The sequence below is a fragment of the Buceros rhinoceros genome, unplaced genomic scaffold (genome assembly GCF_000710305.1).
Source record: "Buceros rhinoceros silvestris isolate BGI_N320 unplaced genomic scaffold, ASM71030v1 scaffold5726, whole genome shotgun sequence".
Lineage (NCBI taxonomy): Eukaryota > Metazoa > Chordata > Aves > Bucerotiformes > Bucerotidae > Buceros > Buceros rhinoceros.
This window is the reverse complement of record NW_010419497.1, coordinates 29,868-46,287: the sequence shown is the minus strand read 5'-3', so window position 1 is coordinate 46,287 and position 16,420 is coordinate 29,868.

Sequence of the window (16,420 nt, the reverse complement as noted above, 5' to 3'; positions counted from 1 at the left end):
GGAAGCAGGAAGAATGGACATGCTGTAGTAGACACAGGACAGTCAAGCTAAACTTCTGGAGCTATCAGGGCCCCAACTTCTTCCCCTGAAACAAGAGTCAGCTTAAACAATCTGGCCTGAAAAACTGCAGCAGGTCAGCAGCTGAGTCACAAACAGGTCTTTCATGCTTCAGGATAACAATTCATGACACAAAGCTGGAGAGATTGTTATATCTTAGAATCACAGACTTGTTTAGGTTGGAAAAGACCTTTACGATCACTGAGTCCAACTGTCCAACCAGTCTTCATCCATCCAAATCCAATCTGATGCTGTAATTCTGCTCAAAATCTGGTCTAATGGCTGCAATGAGGGGCGATAAAAAAGATTGTGCCTTTTTCAGGATGAAAATGAACTTAGCAGAATTAGCTATGTCGCAGGAAAAGAAACCCTGCTCGACAGAATCGCGTTATTTAAAGCTTTTGATTGACCTGAGGGACTTCCTAAACTTTCTTTCCTCTGACTCCCACTCCCCCCCACTATCAGAGTCTATTTTGTCATGAAACATCTAAAATTAATAAATTTTAATCTCCTGGGTCTCCTGGCTCACTCTTCCTAGTTGGCGCCTCAGTTGAGTAATGGGTCATGACGTTGACATTCCTCCAGTGATGTATTGCTTGCTAGTGTGGCACTGACCAGGAAAGGCAGGTCAAATAGTCTTTTAATTCAATCTTTTACAGCTAGAGATGAGAATGCTATAAAAAAAAAAAAGAAGAGGAGATCTATGTGATACTCTCCCCAGTGAGACTATCCATGGGGGAGAGAGCGACGCAACACCGGGAGCCATGGAGAGCCATATCTCAGGAAACATGGCTTATTTTGGGGACAAGCCAAAGACAAAATAACAAGTGAGAGGGAAATGATGGAGAGGTTCTGGGAGATTTTTCACTAGCTGATTACCTTCGGTTTAAAGGTTTGGCTCCAACTTCTTTTCAGGTGGCTTCACCCAGAATACCCTTCACAGCAGTGGAATACTGTTACTTCTGGGATGTTACAGCTGAGGACATTAAACTTGGTTTTCTGTCTGTGATTTTGATTAATAGTGTTTCTTAAAATATGTGTGGTTTCTGTTAGGCCATTACTCCTGATGGCACTGTCCTGAAGTTTCTTAGGTTGCTGCAATTAATCACACTGTTTCTTAAAGTTTAGTCTTTAGCGTGTCGTCTTAACTTCATGAGGAAGTGGAGTCCACAGAAACAAGAACAGTGGGGAAAAAAAATAGTGAATTGCTTAGCAAGCCACTACCACTTTGGTTAGGATTATTTGATAACCATTTAAACAGCCAAATTCAGTGCGACATGATTTGTTTTTATCAGCTCCCACTCCACTTGATGGAGTAAAATTTGTCTGATGCAGTTCTATTTGATATACAATTTGAGCAAACGTTTCCCAAATCCAGAAAATGCTCCATTTCAGAGTTCTGAATCCCTTTTCTCATCATTGCTTTGCCATTTTATTACTCCTTGCATAAGAGGCATGTCCTTGTTCTGCAGCTCCTTCTAGCTTTTCAGTCTTTGTTTCTCTGTCACTAAAACCATCGTCAGGAAACCCATGCACCAACTTGCTTCCCTGGAATGAGCAGAGACACGTGTGCTCTCACTTGCTAAGGACGCTGCTATAGTTTCAGCAATCTGATTCCAGAAAGTTCTGACAACTGTCATCAATGAAGGTCTGTATTTCTGCTCAATCCATAATAGTGCTTTTTGTTGTTGTTGCAACCCCACATATTGTTTGCACTGATCCATCTCTTCATGCAGAAAACCAAATGTCTACTTTTCATCTTTGCCAAAGTCATCCCACAGCATTTTAAAGTCGAGGAAGAAATTCTGACACTGCTATTCATTCATCATTGACACTGGAAAACGATGAGATATTATAAGAATGTCACAAGAAAGGAAAATGTTTATATTTTACTTCTCATTTCTTGACCCTCTGAGGTTATTTGCTTCACATTTTCAACTTTTATCCACATCCTGGAAGGCTAGCGACTCCCTCTACTTAATGGAAGCTTAGATTTTCATGAACTTCCCTTCCTCCAGCAGCTAGGGCACAGAAAAAAACAAATACCACAAGACTTTGATAAAATTGAAAAAGCTTGGCAACACTTCTGCCTCCGGTTGATTAGCTCTTGACTCCATGAGTAATTTGATATCAACCAATGGGGTAAGCCAGCAGTAGATAGTATTCACTGTGAATAAAGCTGGCAGAAGTATGTCCTGTTTGAAAGAAGACATGCTGAAGAAGGCTCCCAGCTTGATAGTCTTGGTTATAAAATATCCTCCATATAAAATGCATGTGCGGATATACACACACGTATATCTAGATACACACCTACGCTGTCTAAACTACTGCACCAGCTTCCAAACTAAACTTGGGTTTACTTGGGTTATGGTTCCAGCATGACAAATAAACCACCAAGCGAGTATTTCTCTGTTAATCTTGAATCAAGCGCATCTGGATGAAAAGAATTTGTTTATGGCTTGCCTCTTAAATGCTGAGCTGCCACAGAAGGAGCACAACCGTGCGATCACAAGATGACAGCCAACGTGAGCTGACACACAAATACCAGGCTGGCCAGAGGGGAGCATTGCTGCATCTGACAATACAAAAGGCTGGGGGTTTAGAGCATTTGGATTTCTTGGTTGTGTAGATTCCTTGAGGTATAATAAATACATGTGGCAGCCTCCCCTTTAGACAGGACTCTTGAAAAACCTCTTTCTCTCTCTCTTCTACTTGATTGCTGATTTTGACACAACTTGTAAGAATTTAATTGCCTTTTAAATTTCAGCTGCCTCTGTTGAATTTACTTGAAATCCACTGCTTTAAAATGATTATTGTGGGGACGCACAGTGTGAATGCAAAATAGGGGGGTGAAAAAAGGAGCGTGTGTGTGATGTATTCAGCTAATAGAAGTAACTCTGGCTTATTTCTGTCTTCTATCACAAATTCCCATGAGAAGCACTAGCTGGCATTTGTAAATGGCAGCTGCTGCGTATGAGCTAGCGCAATCAATCTTCGTGCTACTGCAGCTCTCCACATAAGAATAATCAGTGACTGTGAGTCGACAGGCTGAAGCATGTACCATTTATCCCTGTCCACTCAAAAGTATCAAAATAACAGCTCACCAAGGCAGAAAATAAGGCAGTAGCTTCTTATTATCCTATCCAATACGAATACAGTAGTTTCACACAGGACATTTACAAAGTCTTACCTTACACATTCATCTCGCTTTACTGGTCTGATCTACTCAGAGACAAATGAAACCAACCCAACAGACAATATTGCATTAATGTCTTTCTGATGTCACTGCAGTCTGATTTATAAACTGATACTTGGTTCCAAACATATGATCTTGTTTATCAGTAAAGCCCAGAGTATTTATGCTACTGACTATAGAGCAAAGTTCTGCTGAATGATGTTATGGAATTGCCATCACTGGTAACACATTTGAGGATAGGATTTCTACATGTATATAGATTTAGAGAAGATACTTTTCTATTGGGGATAAAAAACAAAAACAAAAGGAAAATAAATAGAAAGTAGAATCCTTTCCAATCACAAGACTATATTGTTTTGTCAAGAAAAATTGAGGAGTTGTCCTAAAACTGAAAAGTTCTGTAGATTTGAGAAGCTGGATCAATTCAAACCTTTTTCTACTCCAGTTCCACCGAGGACCCAGATTAAATTTGGAATGTTTTTGTCCATGTTCTGGCAGTTACCTGTGCCAATGAATCACAAATTGATACTACAAATACTGCATGAAGTAGTATCTCCTTTAATTGTCCTAACTGTATCACATCTGGGTTCAGTCAGGTGCCTCTTTGTATTTATATGGTGGGGCAAGGGAGAATGAAGCGGATGGCTACTCTCCTCATTGGCATTCATTATTTTGTGTTTGAAATCACATTTTAGTCTCATTTAAGCCAGTTGTTTACAGCTCTGCTGGGTGTGGATAAAGGGATTCATGAACTACACTGTAAAACATCTGCAGAAGGTAACCGCAAAACCTGTGCCAATGGCTCGCATGAAGGTAGGTTCTCAGGTTGAAAAGGAATAACCATGCATCCAGTAAGCATATACTTATTTTAAGCACACAAGAAACCCACCAGTTTGAATGTGGTCACTCCAAAGGTTAAATTTCAGACATACGATATTTCGTTAATCTTGTCTTTTGGATGTCAAATGCCCTTGGTCAAAGTAATCATTCACGTGACTCTTCACACAACTTTGTTTTTATCATTCTTCTCCACTTCTTATGTGTCAATTTATACTGAGGCATCCAAAACTGAACTGTGGTGCAACTGGAAATGTATTGTTCATGGGTTTCTATCAAATCGTTATTACAGTGAGGTATTACCTCTGTAAAGTGTTTCTCTAATCCTTCTCTTTGTTAGGTTATTTTGGAAAGGCATAATCACGCAGCTGTAACACTCACAAAGACTCATATCTGTTTCCTCAGGCAACTCTGTTAGATCAAAGACCGTTACAATAATGAGAAGTTTATTATATTTTCTAACACACATGACTTTTCATTAGAGCTGACAGAATGCTGATAGATGGGTAGAGAATGAATGCTTTGGGCGTATTTCGAGGAGCGTCTAACAGTCCTCTTTAGCTGTTACTGATCCAGAATCACTTGTTCACAAATTGCATTAAATATCGTTCTCCAAAATAATTCAAATAATAAACAGGAGCCCAACGTGTTTTCTCATTGTTCTTTTGCTCTGAATTCTACCATCCTGTAAGTCATGACTTACGACTGCATTGTGACTTGCTGTTTATTTAATTTCAAATCTTCTCACAAAGGATCCTATGAGAAGCCTTTTGAAATTCCACGTCAATTATTCAAAAGATACATTTAATCTCTTTATGTACTTTTTCAAGGAATTCTTGAAAGATAGAGCAGCGCAAGTTGCCCTTACAGAAGCTGTGTCAGTCGGTCCTTATCGTATCATGCTTATCTTAATGTGTAATCTAGTCCTGAAGTAGATTCCATTTGAGGTCTTATCTTTGCCAACGAGAGCGGATTAAAGAGGAAAGTCTTTGTTCGTTGAAGTGCTGTGACTTATTTGCTCTCAAATCCTTGGAATTCAGAGACAGAGTCCTGCAAGACCGCTGTCTAGCACAAGGTTTTGTGCACTTGCTTAACTCCGCGCACAAACAGTCTCACAGCAGCCGGCAGCACTCACTCTTGCTTAAAATCACATGTGGAACCAAATATCTTCTAAAACCCCCGGATCTCAGATGCAGAAAAGCAGCAGAATGCAACTATCTCAGGCAATCGCACTGTTTTGCCCCCTTCAATATGGTTTCATATGCAACACTCGGATCATTCAAGTTTTCTCTGTTAAATACCCTGTTTCTTAGTTCAAGCTTCCTCAAACACAGTTTCTGTCATACCTAAGGAACTGCCAAGTGTTTCCAAAAGAAGCACGTGATGAGAACATTTTTTTGGTGAGAAAAATGAAAAGAAAACATGTGCCTAACTTTTCCAAAGCCTGTAAGGAGTTCTGTCTAAATTTGGTTTCCCCACATGTACAGCTTTGAAAAGAACCCTAAACCCAACACCAAACTGACAGAATTAGCCTTTTTGACATTTTTCCCGTGACTAGCAGAAAATGTGCCCCCTCTCCTCCACCTTCTGCTCTATCTCTCACTGTGAGGTTGTTTAGTTTCGCTGTGTTAGCATCCAATGCGAGTCATTTTTGCTGCGTGTAACTGGGTCTTTTAACTGTTGTAAACCCTTTGAAGTTTCCTCTTTCTGCAAAGAGGTCAACGCGGTCTTTCTTTTGCCCTTTCAAAAGGACCTTTCATTCATTCCTGTGTTTGGTCAAGTTGTTGTGGGTTCTGCTCTGGCCTGGCACCATGAGTCCCCCCTACACAAGCAATTGCTGCTTTCGTTGCTACTGCTGTTTGTACTCCTTATTGCTTCTTCCATTTATCTTCGCTGACACACCAAAGGAAAGAGGGGGCTGAAAGGGGAGAATTTGGCTGTAAGCTAAATTGATTGCATGTTATATTTCATGGAAGTCTGGCAGGAAGAGTTGAGTGATCTCAAGAGTTTCAGGAATATTTTCGTTCCTATTGTGCAAATCAATCAAAGCGCGGCTCAGCCCGGGCTGCCCAAGACCCCCCCGGCAGCCCAGAGCAGAGCTTGCTGCATTGTCAACAAAGGTTTGAATAGAACAAAAGTCTCCCAAGTGGACACTGCATTCACTTGATGGGGTCACATATTGTACCCAACGTTTAATAAAACTCACATGAAATTGAAAAGGATTCCCAGATAGGTCACTGAAGGGAAAGGTAGTAAATTTAGCCGTAGAAGGGATGCCCTAAAATCAAGGCAATGCTGTTACATGTGGCAGTTACTCTTTTGCTTAGATATTAACTATCATGGGTGTCTTGGGGCTATTAGAATGAATTCTTGTCACATAAATGTACCTTCAGCTTCCCTGTGATGCTTCCACCCACCCTGGATCTGTCAGGGAGGAATTAGTTTAGAGGGGATTGATTTTTTTTCCCAAGCCTTCACACACACCACCAGCTGACCAGGCTGGTTTGGATCCTCCACAGCTTTACACGCTTCTCTCTGGCAAAAGCATAAACCCGGCAGAGCCAGCAGCTTCAGAAACGGTGAGGCTCAAGCAACACCTAAGCAATTGCCCCCTGAAGCGCTTGGGCAGAGACGCCTCCAGAAGATCACGCTCTCTCCCTTTGCACCAGAACAGTCTTAACCTCTTCTGAAGAGCAGAACAACCGCTGCCTTGCTCCTCTCATCCTGCCTTTTCCCTTCAAGCCCAGGAGAACCCCAGGCTCTCCTGAAAGTTACAGTGGCTCTGCTAAGCCAGTCTTCCACCAGGTCCTGATAAAAAGGTGATTTTAGTAAACCCTGTTGCCCCTAAAGTAATAAACTCTGACATTCTACCACAACATGTGAGATTTTAACTTCGTGCCTGAAAACAGGGAATGAGAAATAATGACTCTGCATTCTTTCTTAGTGAACACACGGCCTTAGGCTATCTAAAGAACATAAGGCCGTATGATGTGTCACTGTTCAAAAATTCAGAAAGAATCTAAAGGAGTACTTTGAGCTTGTTCCTCCCACCTTATCTGGGTCACCACTAGCTTTGGCAATCCCTGTCACAAGTGAGAGCTGAGGGAATGCTGAGTCTGGAGTCATCACTCAGCTAACAAGTCAGTGCTTCTGCGAGATACACGGCAACTTGCTGGCTGCCAGCACCTTATTCTGGCCACAAGTCAGACTAGAGAGAGAGAACGGATGCAAGAGCTCACAAAAACCCGTGGCTCTGGGCAGCCCTCCTTCCTGCAGAAACCTTCGTGCACAGTTTGGGTTTTGAAGGATGAAGCTTCTAGTCCTATTGGACACAACTCTTCCATTTGGGGGTCATATAAATCACCCCTCTCTGCAGCGTGCCACAAATTCTACCCTTCTTCTGGAGTGTTTGATTTTTAGTAACTCGTTTTCTCAGCACAAATATATGACCAATTACCATATTTATGAGAGGAGAAATATGCAGGTACAACTTTAAATCAATATCAAGTGGAATAAGGGGAACATAAAGATTGGGATAAAATCCCTGAAAAGGGACATACTTTGAATATAAGAACTACTTTCATATCATTTTCTTCTCTGTCTTTAAAGAGCAATCATTTATTTTTAGTAAAATATTCAGGATTAGGTTTTCCTGCTGGCTGTCCCTATTCTTTCCACCAATGCCATGTTTCTGCAGACAGAGGAGCAGTAGTACACAAAATGTGCACATCTACTCTGTAGAGTAACTTCATCTGGACAGTTCAGAAACCCACATTTTGACTGTATTGGAAAGGCCAAGATCTTCAGAAGAGTTCAGGGACCGACTCCTGCTAAACAGAGGTGACAATTCTTGTCTGGCTGCAATAATCGCTTCAAAAATCTCAGCCTGAAAAGCCCATGTGACAGCTACCAGTTCAAGTTTGGGGTCTGTAGATAGAGGAATAGGTACGTGGGATGTACTTGTACTATTAACCTCAGAGTTAATTGTCTGGTTCTTTGCCTGCACCACCAGTTATCAAACCAACTTTGCTGACTGGTACCGAAAGACCCGTTACGTACCAGAGTGAGTTCAAAACAGAGGGATGCTAATATGGAAACGCATGTGCCCAAAACTCATCTGCTGTTGAAGAATTTCAGAGCATAAGTAAACGCTTCTTTCACTGTGTCTTAAAAGCAATTTATGAAAGAAATAAACAAAAATGATGAACAAATGATCATGAAGAAAAAGATCGGTATTGCCATCAATGAACTTACTTCTAAATGTTTAAACCTGCTTCTGATTATCTGACGTGCTTTCCGTTTGGCATTTACTGCTCCCTATTCTCCTCTGTCCTTTCCATTTAGCATGTAACAAACCCTCCTGAGCCTGACTAAACGTAAGCTAAGATGAAATACTTCCTATTTCCACCAAATTCTATTCTGATTTACATATTGTTTTGTTCCTTGGTAAGTTTGGTAAAGGAGGCTGCTGCTCTCACCACGGGCTGGCACAACCCAGCAGGAGCAAGGGCAAGGGCAGGGAGCGCAGGAAGGGGAGAGCAGAGCTGGAGGTGTGGGTCACACACCACATCCTGGAGCACAAAACCCTGCAGGGAAAATCGTGGAGCTTGGCCGAAAGGCCACCGATCAGTTTGACTGTTTCTGCACCGAGTGTGTGAAAGAATACATCCAGAAGGAATCGTTTCATGTTTGCGTTGAAATGTGTTTCCTCGAGTTTTCCAGTAATCCACTTTCTGCAAATATTTGAGCCGGTGAAGCCTGATCACACAAACATTATGGAAAGCAAACACCAAACAGCTGTGTGCCAAAGAAATTAATTTAAAATCTGGGGAGGACTCAATCCATACCACTAGCTATAGCTCCTGAGCAAAAGAGCCCCCCGCTCCTCTTGCTGAACGGGTGCCATTTGGCGTCGGTAACTAAGGACTTGAGCCCCAGGTCTGGGATATACCATCAGGGGTAAGTAGTGAGGAATAAAACCCGCAGTGCAACTGTACTCACAGGGCTTTTGTGTGTAGGCGCTGTGCCCAATCTAGATTGCTCAATTACAAAATATCATTATACAATTATTTAAACTAGGTCTCCTGCATCTGGTGATGCCCACACTTTTCCCTTTTTTTTTTTCTTTTTAACTTTATCCGTTTATTTATTTTCCATCTGTTTATTTTTTCTCTTCAAATTCTGGAATGTAATCAGCTGGAAAGCCAGGCACGCAGGAAACAGCGACGTGGGGCTTCCAGCCAGGTCCGGCACTACCCCAGGAAGCAGCGGGGCACCTTGACTTTGCCGGGTATCAGGAGGCACTCAGCACCCAGTGACTGGCCAGTGTAAATGAATGCTGGCAGCAGGCTGATACACTGGGATTAAAGGCGATATATAATTAGTCCATATGACTTTTGTTGATAATAATTGCAGGTAACTGGCTGCGTTCTGCTAATCCAAATGACTGTCGCTGTGCACCAAGGGCATGTGTTATCTGCAAAGGCTTCGTATTTCATTTCAAACAGGGAGTTATCCATTAATAAAACAGAGAGCGATTACATTAATGTGCTCGCTGCCAAGACCGCCTCGCCAAACACGTGCTAGAGCTTTTTTGCCAGCGCTTCCCTGCTGAGCAGCCCTGCCCCTGCCCCTGCGCCTGGCCACCACAGCACAGCCAGGCTCGGGAGGGCTCCCGGGGAATGGTAGAACCGCCTGAGTAATTCACTGCGGGGAAACGCAACAAGTAAATACTTGAACTGTGTTGTCCGGTGAAAAGGAAACAAGACCATCTTGCAGTGGGAGAAGGGGCATGAAAAGATGTTAATCGCATGAGCAGTAATCTCTTTGGCTGTTCAGTGTGCCACACTTGGGCTTTGTTTGCCTTGACTTATCTGGCTTACTTATCCCAATCCGTGTGATCACGGAGGTGGTGGAGGGCCTCCTTAAGCGTGCACGAGATCAGCTACTGGAGAAGGGCAGTGAAACGTTAAGGAGGAAAGGTGGTATCATGGAAAAAAGCAACCTTCAAGGCCACCTATCTCGACAAAAGGGCTCAGACAGGCAATAAAAGCAGAAAATCATTGCGACGGCAATGAATTATGAAGGCTATTAGAAGCCACAACTGAATTTACAGAATCAGCTTCCCCTGATGTATTATAAAAACACTTTTCCCCAGGAGCTGGAGATACCAGAATTTGTATTACGGATTAATTACAGCTTTACTTAGCAGGGCTGGGGAGGGGGAGTTCAGCTCGGTCAAAACGGCGTGGATATTAATAGTGTTAAACTTGCTGAATCTCAAATACTGCTAGGAAATCATTAACGCTACATTTAACAATCTCAGGTACTTCTGGGTTTGAACTCCAATTTTATTATTTATGGAATCTTGATTGCAGAAAAAACATACCCAGCACTTGTATTTAGATTCTGTTTACAAAGGAGCTCTGTGTTCTCCCTGGAACTTGCATAAGAACAGAAAAGTAGATTATGTGGGTTCTTAATAGTTCTTCACAAAGAGTCTTCTGTTTCTGACAAATGGTTTATGCAAATGTATTCTCTGTACGGCTTCAAGCAGTACTCATGGAAAAATGACATTCTGCAATAGGGAACAATGACTATTCAAGGCGTCATTTCTTAGGTGAGCTAATGGACAGCCCGTCCTCCACGGCCGCTGCCAGTCTCTCACTTGGAAATCTTGACAGAAGCGTCAGCTGGCAGGGGGAACTGAATAGCACTGACTTTCCAACATTATTCCAAGAAAGGTTATTTGGGACTTTAAACTGCAGCATAGAAGAAAATCTTCAGTTTCTGCAATCTCAGCTACAGGGCTGTTTTACAAAGGGCAGTACGCATAAAAAAATCTAGCTGCACCCTTGAAGTCATCGCTACTGCGGGACTGTGGAAGGGCAAGAGGGTGAAGGCTTCATAAAAGCCTCCCATAGATATTAATCCCTGGTGTGAATGGCACAAAAAAAGAGGCAATTTGGAATGTAGGGGCTGTATCTTACAGGCCGTATTCATACGAGCAGGCAGGCTGAAGTCAATGGCTTTGTTTGTATTGGGCTAGGACATGCCTGAGAGCGACGGCTGCATGAGGAGCCCTCATTTCGCAGCCCCGCTCAGAGAGGATGGGTTGCCAGTGGGAATTTGACCTTTTCACGACAAAACCGACTTCAGCCATCTGCTCACATACGACTGCTGTACAGAAATGATAGTGTCAATTTGGTAGAGAGCGAGAAACCAAAGGGAGTTAAGAAAAGCAAGTTAAAGTAGCTACAACACAAGTGTTTCAAGCCTCCTTTGTAAGATTTTTTGAGTCGAGTCCCATGAGTCACCGTAACCGTTCAGCACTCTTCACTCTCTCGCTTCTCTTGTCTCTTCTGCAGTCCTGCAGTTTTTCGCAAACATTTTTCTGGTTTGGAGATGGAACGTGATTTGTTCTCAAGAGTTGATCTCAAGAGTAAGGGAACCTCAGCCCCTTCCTCAGCCGTTTGTATTCTGTTCTTAGCAGACTTCTCCAGTTACCAGAAAGTTACCTATAACTCTCTCTCTGAAACTTAGACATTTGGAGATAAGGAATCGTTCATTAAATCTTCACGCAGGTTGAACGGAGGATCAGATCTCTTCAGTTCATTTGCAGCAAAGGTATTCAGTGTATGAAGCAGAGTAATTAAGACCTTGAATCGCTGGGCTTTTCAAGTTTATCACATTAAGTGCAATCGGAGATTGGAAAACAATTTCATGCATGTAAATGTCTTTGAGTAAGTACATTTGATTAACAGGTGACCTCAAAAGAGAGATTTTGGACATGCTCTAAAATCTGAAACAAACAGTTAATTTAACAGCAATGTTGTAAAAAAATAGACACATTAGATATTTCCACGCAGTCATTTGAAGTTAAGAGCCCAAATTCAGGGTTCAGTTACCTCATCATAAATCCTGAATTAGTTCAACCTATAACACATTCATTCAACGCAGTAATTGTGGACCAGAACCCAGCAACTCAGACTGAAGATTCAGCACTGCAGAATCAGATGGCACCGAACCTGCCTCAGGTGTCCAGAAGAATCAGAAACTTATTGCTTAGTCCAGAGCTATATAATAGTAATATATGTCAAAAGAAAACTGCAGTATTGCACCTTTTGTAGTTTCAGCAGCAGAGGTACTTTAAAAACTTTCCTAAACCTCTCAAGAGGTGAGTAATAAAAATTTCCAATCTACATGCAGCAATATTGTCCCCTGTTAGAGGTTTAAATTAATCTTCAGCGATGATGAAAAGCCCTACCTTCTTTGTGGAGGCTGAGATTTTGCTAAATACATGTTTTTAATGGCCTTATGTGGGTTGTATGGGCTAATATCAACATTCTAAATGAGCATTGTTTCCAGCTTCCCTTGGACCGCGTTTCTGGCTGAAGAACAAACAAATATTGAAAGTAATTCATGGAGGAAAAAAATTACTGAAAACAGCAAAGATGTGTTCCATTTGTAGATTTAGTGAAGATATCATGTCAATAGAAAAGCTCTCAGTCACAGCATAACGATTTCCTGCTGCTCCATATGCACCAAGCCAAAGATGAGGAGCGTACTTTCAACATACGAGATGCTGGTCCTGCCACAGCTGCCAAGACAAGTGATACGATGCTCCTGTAGGTAATGATTGGAGTTGGTTTAATAGTTTAACCCCATGGAAATCCTGAACTGCTGCTTGACAGAGACGAGGAGAGTGTCAGAAGAAAGGTCAGGCCTGTACTTACTCTTTCCCCTCCTGTCAGACATCGCAGCTGGGGTGATTGGCTTTTTGGACAGATCCATCAGGGTCATTTTGGAGCAGATGACAGTCGCCCGTGTGACAGAGGCTCAGTGTTGGTACCTTTGGATACCTAACTTCATGTGATCCTTTGGAAGCCAACAGGACCTTTGGAAATCTAATTGCTGCCTAGTGCGCGGGAAGGTACAGGAGTTTGCATCATCTGCCCAGTTGTCCTGCCTGGCACCACTCAGGAGATGTCCTGCTTACCTCTAAACGGAATTTGCGTGGTGAAGCTGGGGCATTCTCACAACGTAAAACCATGGCCGAGAAGCTGCGCTGCTCACTATGGGTCACAGCCGGGCAAGAGAAGGAAATTAGAGAGGAGGGAGTAGGTGGAGCTCTCCGACAGCTCCCCAGGGGGACTGTGATCCTGTGAGACCTGTACAGAGCCTAATCAGGTAAGGAAAGCCTTTTGCAAGGTGCATCTAGGGCCAGAGCGAAAGAGAGATTGGGGATGCCAAACCCAGTCCCGATCACCCTTTCCCTCGCTGGTGCATCTATGCACAGCAGAGGGTTTAGACCAGCTAACATGTTCTTAGCAAGTAAATGGCCTTCAGCAAACACAAATCGGTTGCTTTTTTGATTTGTGATTACCAGGGACTATTCCCTTCTGATGAACAAATAAGCAGGCCTCTTAAACAGTAAACAGAAGTCGTCAGTTTGCCCGAATTATTGCACGCCAGCTAAAAAGCCAGTATTCTCATCTCTTCATCAGGCTGCTTCGTTTGTGACGACTAAAACCTTGATGCAGGCAAAGCCAGAAAACTCCAACTCCCAAGAGCGTTCCCCAGACAGGCACAGATAGGTGCTATTACGTTTGCCAAGCACATTTCTGACACCAAGCCTAAGAGAAAATGGCTTAAAACTCGACCAAATCCAATACCGAGACCGTAAGAGAAAATGGAGTGTAAACTCAGGCTCCTATTATTGTAACCTCAAAGCTTTTCTCAAATTCCTTCTTGGAAGTCATGCTTGCCCTACTTAGAAAGATACTCGAATACTTCTTATGTAACTGCTGGGGAAAAGCTGAACATGGGGAGTAAACTACTGAGCTGGCATTAATTTCGTTTTAGTCTAGTGTTCTGCAGCATGACACATTTTACATCAGCTCCACTGCGTAAGGTTCTTCTATCTATCAACTTAAAGAGAAACATTTGACACTAAATTTATTTCTTGGATAATCGACTGGATGCTTCCGAAGTCTCCGCTGCAGCATGAAGTGATAGTGTCTGTGGAAGCCATCAGTTCTTATTGACAAGTCTGGTTAAATTATCAGGTTGTATGTAATTTTATTTGAGTGTAGGAAAATGGAGGTTATAGCCAAGAGCTTGGTGGGGTTTTCTTTCCTGAGATGATGATTTATTCATTTTGGCTTTAATAGCTACAGTGTCAGGCGTATTTTATATTTTTCCAACTTTGACACTTCAAACATTTGATTTCCCTTTGCAACTTCCAACCTAAAACATGTTTCCCATTATAGATATTCAAGTGACTGCCTTGCACACACTGACTCATGAGGCTGGTTTTTATTTTCACAAAATATATAACCCTATTTGAATAAAATACAGATGGTGTCCAATACATTAAACATGGCAAATTTGCCATTCCCTCCTTCATCCTTTCTGTGTTCCGTTCCCCACATTTTCTGTGGCTGTATGAAACCTTTTCAGCCTCAACAGCTCCAAGAGGACGTGGCAGCAGAAATTTGATGCTATTCACGCACGCTTTGCTACAATAAATAATGTGCAGGTTTTTAATTATGAAATTTTTTTTAAAGTGAGCTGCATGCCCCTTGAAAGGTTCTGAACCGCCAGCTTCACGTGGTCCCATGGTAGAGTTTGAATGAAGGGCAATCGACATGGAATACAGCACCAAATAACTTCCCTTCCCAGGTGTCAGCTGGAGCAGATTCAGCAGCCTCTTATATCACCCAAAATGGGGAGGGGGGGGGAACCAGTAAACTAATAGTACAGTAAATTAATGGAGTACATTAATTAAAACTGCTGAAATTAGTTGATGAAAAATTGTTCTGGGTTTGCTGTTAAAGCAAACAACACAGTGTACACACACACATAAAGTTTACTCGGAACGCACGAGATCTGGGTTTTTGCATAAGATTCTCTCAGCATCACTAGATGGCATTGGAGGGTGCTTTATCTCATCGCTGGGAAAAGGCAGCTTTTGTCAGCGGTCAAAAGGTACCAAAGAAACTGAGGACCGGTATCACCTGGGCTGGTGATGTCAGAGAAGAAAGAGTTACCCTGCTCCTAAGATGTAAGGTGGAATTTTTCATACTTCAGATTTGCTTTTCCCTCCACAGAAAACTATACACATATTCTTTTACAAATGGTATCTCTGGTTTTCACACACCTTTTTTACTGTATAGCTCTCATGTCCCCTTCCCATTACTTTTAGAATGAAATATGTTTGCCATTCGGTGATATTTTTGTTTAGCATCAACATCCACTTGAATTATTGCTGATTTTATTTGCCTGCTCTTGTCCAGTGATTGTTACCGCAAAGCAGCCATGCAGCATCAGCTGCACCACAGCTACGGTCGTTTCTGAACTGCAGGATGATTATTATTACACCCATTGAGTTCTCTTTTATTCACACTCTTTAGTAGCTGGTGAAAAAGCAGCAAAGAGGAGTTTGTTCCTGTATGAACATGGGATTCTAGGGGCTCAGTCTTCAAAAAATGGGCTGTATATCAGAATTATTATAGGTCATGGAACATATGTGGCACTATAAGGCAGCAAAATGGTGATTTTTCACATCTGCCACCTTGACCCACAATCTAAGTAGTTAAACTTTCCAATTCTCCAGGTACTGTGCAGAGTCTGTTTGCAAATTCAGTGCCTATATGACAAAATGAACATTAATTTTTTGCCTCTGTAATATTCCCTCTGCTTAAGAGCTGCTTTTTATCAAAGTTCCATAATGAAACAGAAATCAGAGCTGTATACAGATGAAACACTGATCTTCAAACAGGCTTTAGGTTTATTACTCTTGGGGACTGAAGGACCAGGATGGTAAATCCTGTAGAAATAGCAGCATTCATGCTGATCAACAGCTTGTGTCCAGGAATGAGGTTACACCTGCTAGTAACTCTCACAGGAACCTACAGACATGCTCACACACATGGGTGAGATATATAGATATAGATATAGATATAGCTATAGCTATAGCTATAGATATAGATATAGATATAGATATAGATATAGATATAGATATAGATATAGATATAGATATGAAAATCAGTGGATTTTTCCTCACTTATATAGTCCAAACACTCAGGTTCACAAGGCAGGTTTTATCACGGTCCTGCTCCATAGATATTTAAAATCTAAAGGTCTGCTTCTGATTTGTGTGAAAATAAACCAAGGATTAACTGAATTGCACTGGTAAAATCAAGATCCTGCCTTTATCATTTCAAGTAGCCAAGTTCAATCTGCCTTCTCAGCCTCACTGAAAAACTGTGGTTAGGAGGGATTTTTCATTTAAAAGCCACAATTTCTAATAAACGTGTCGCTTGCCCT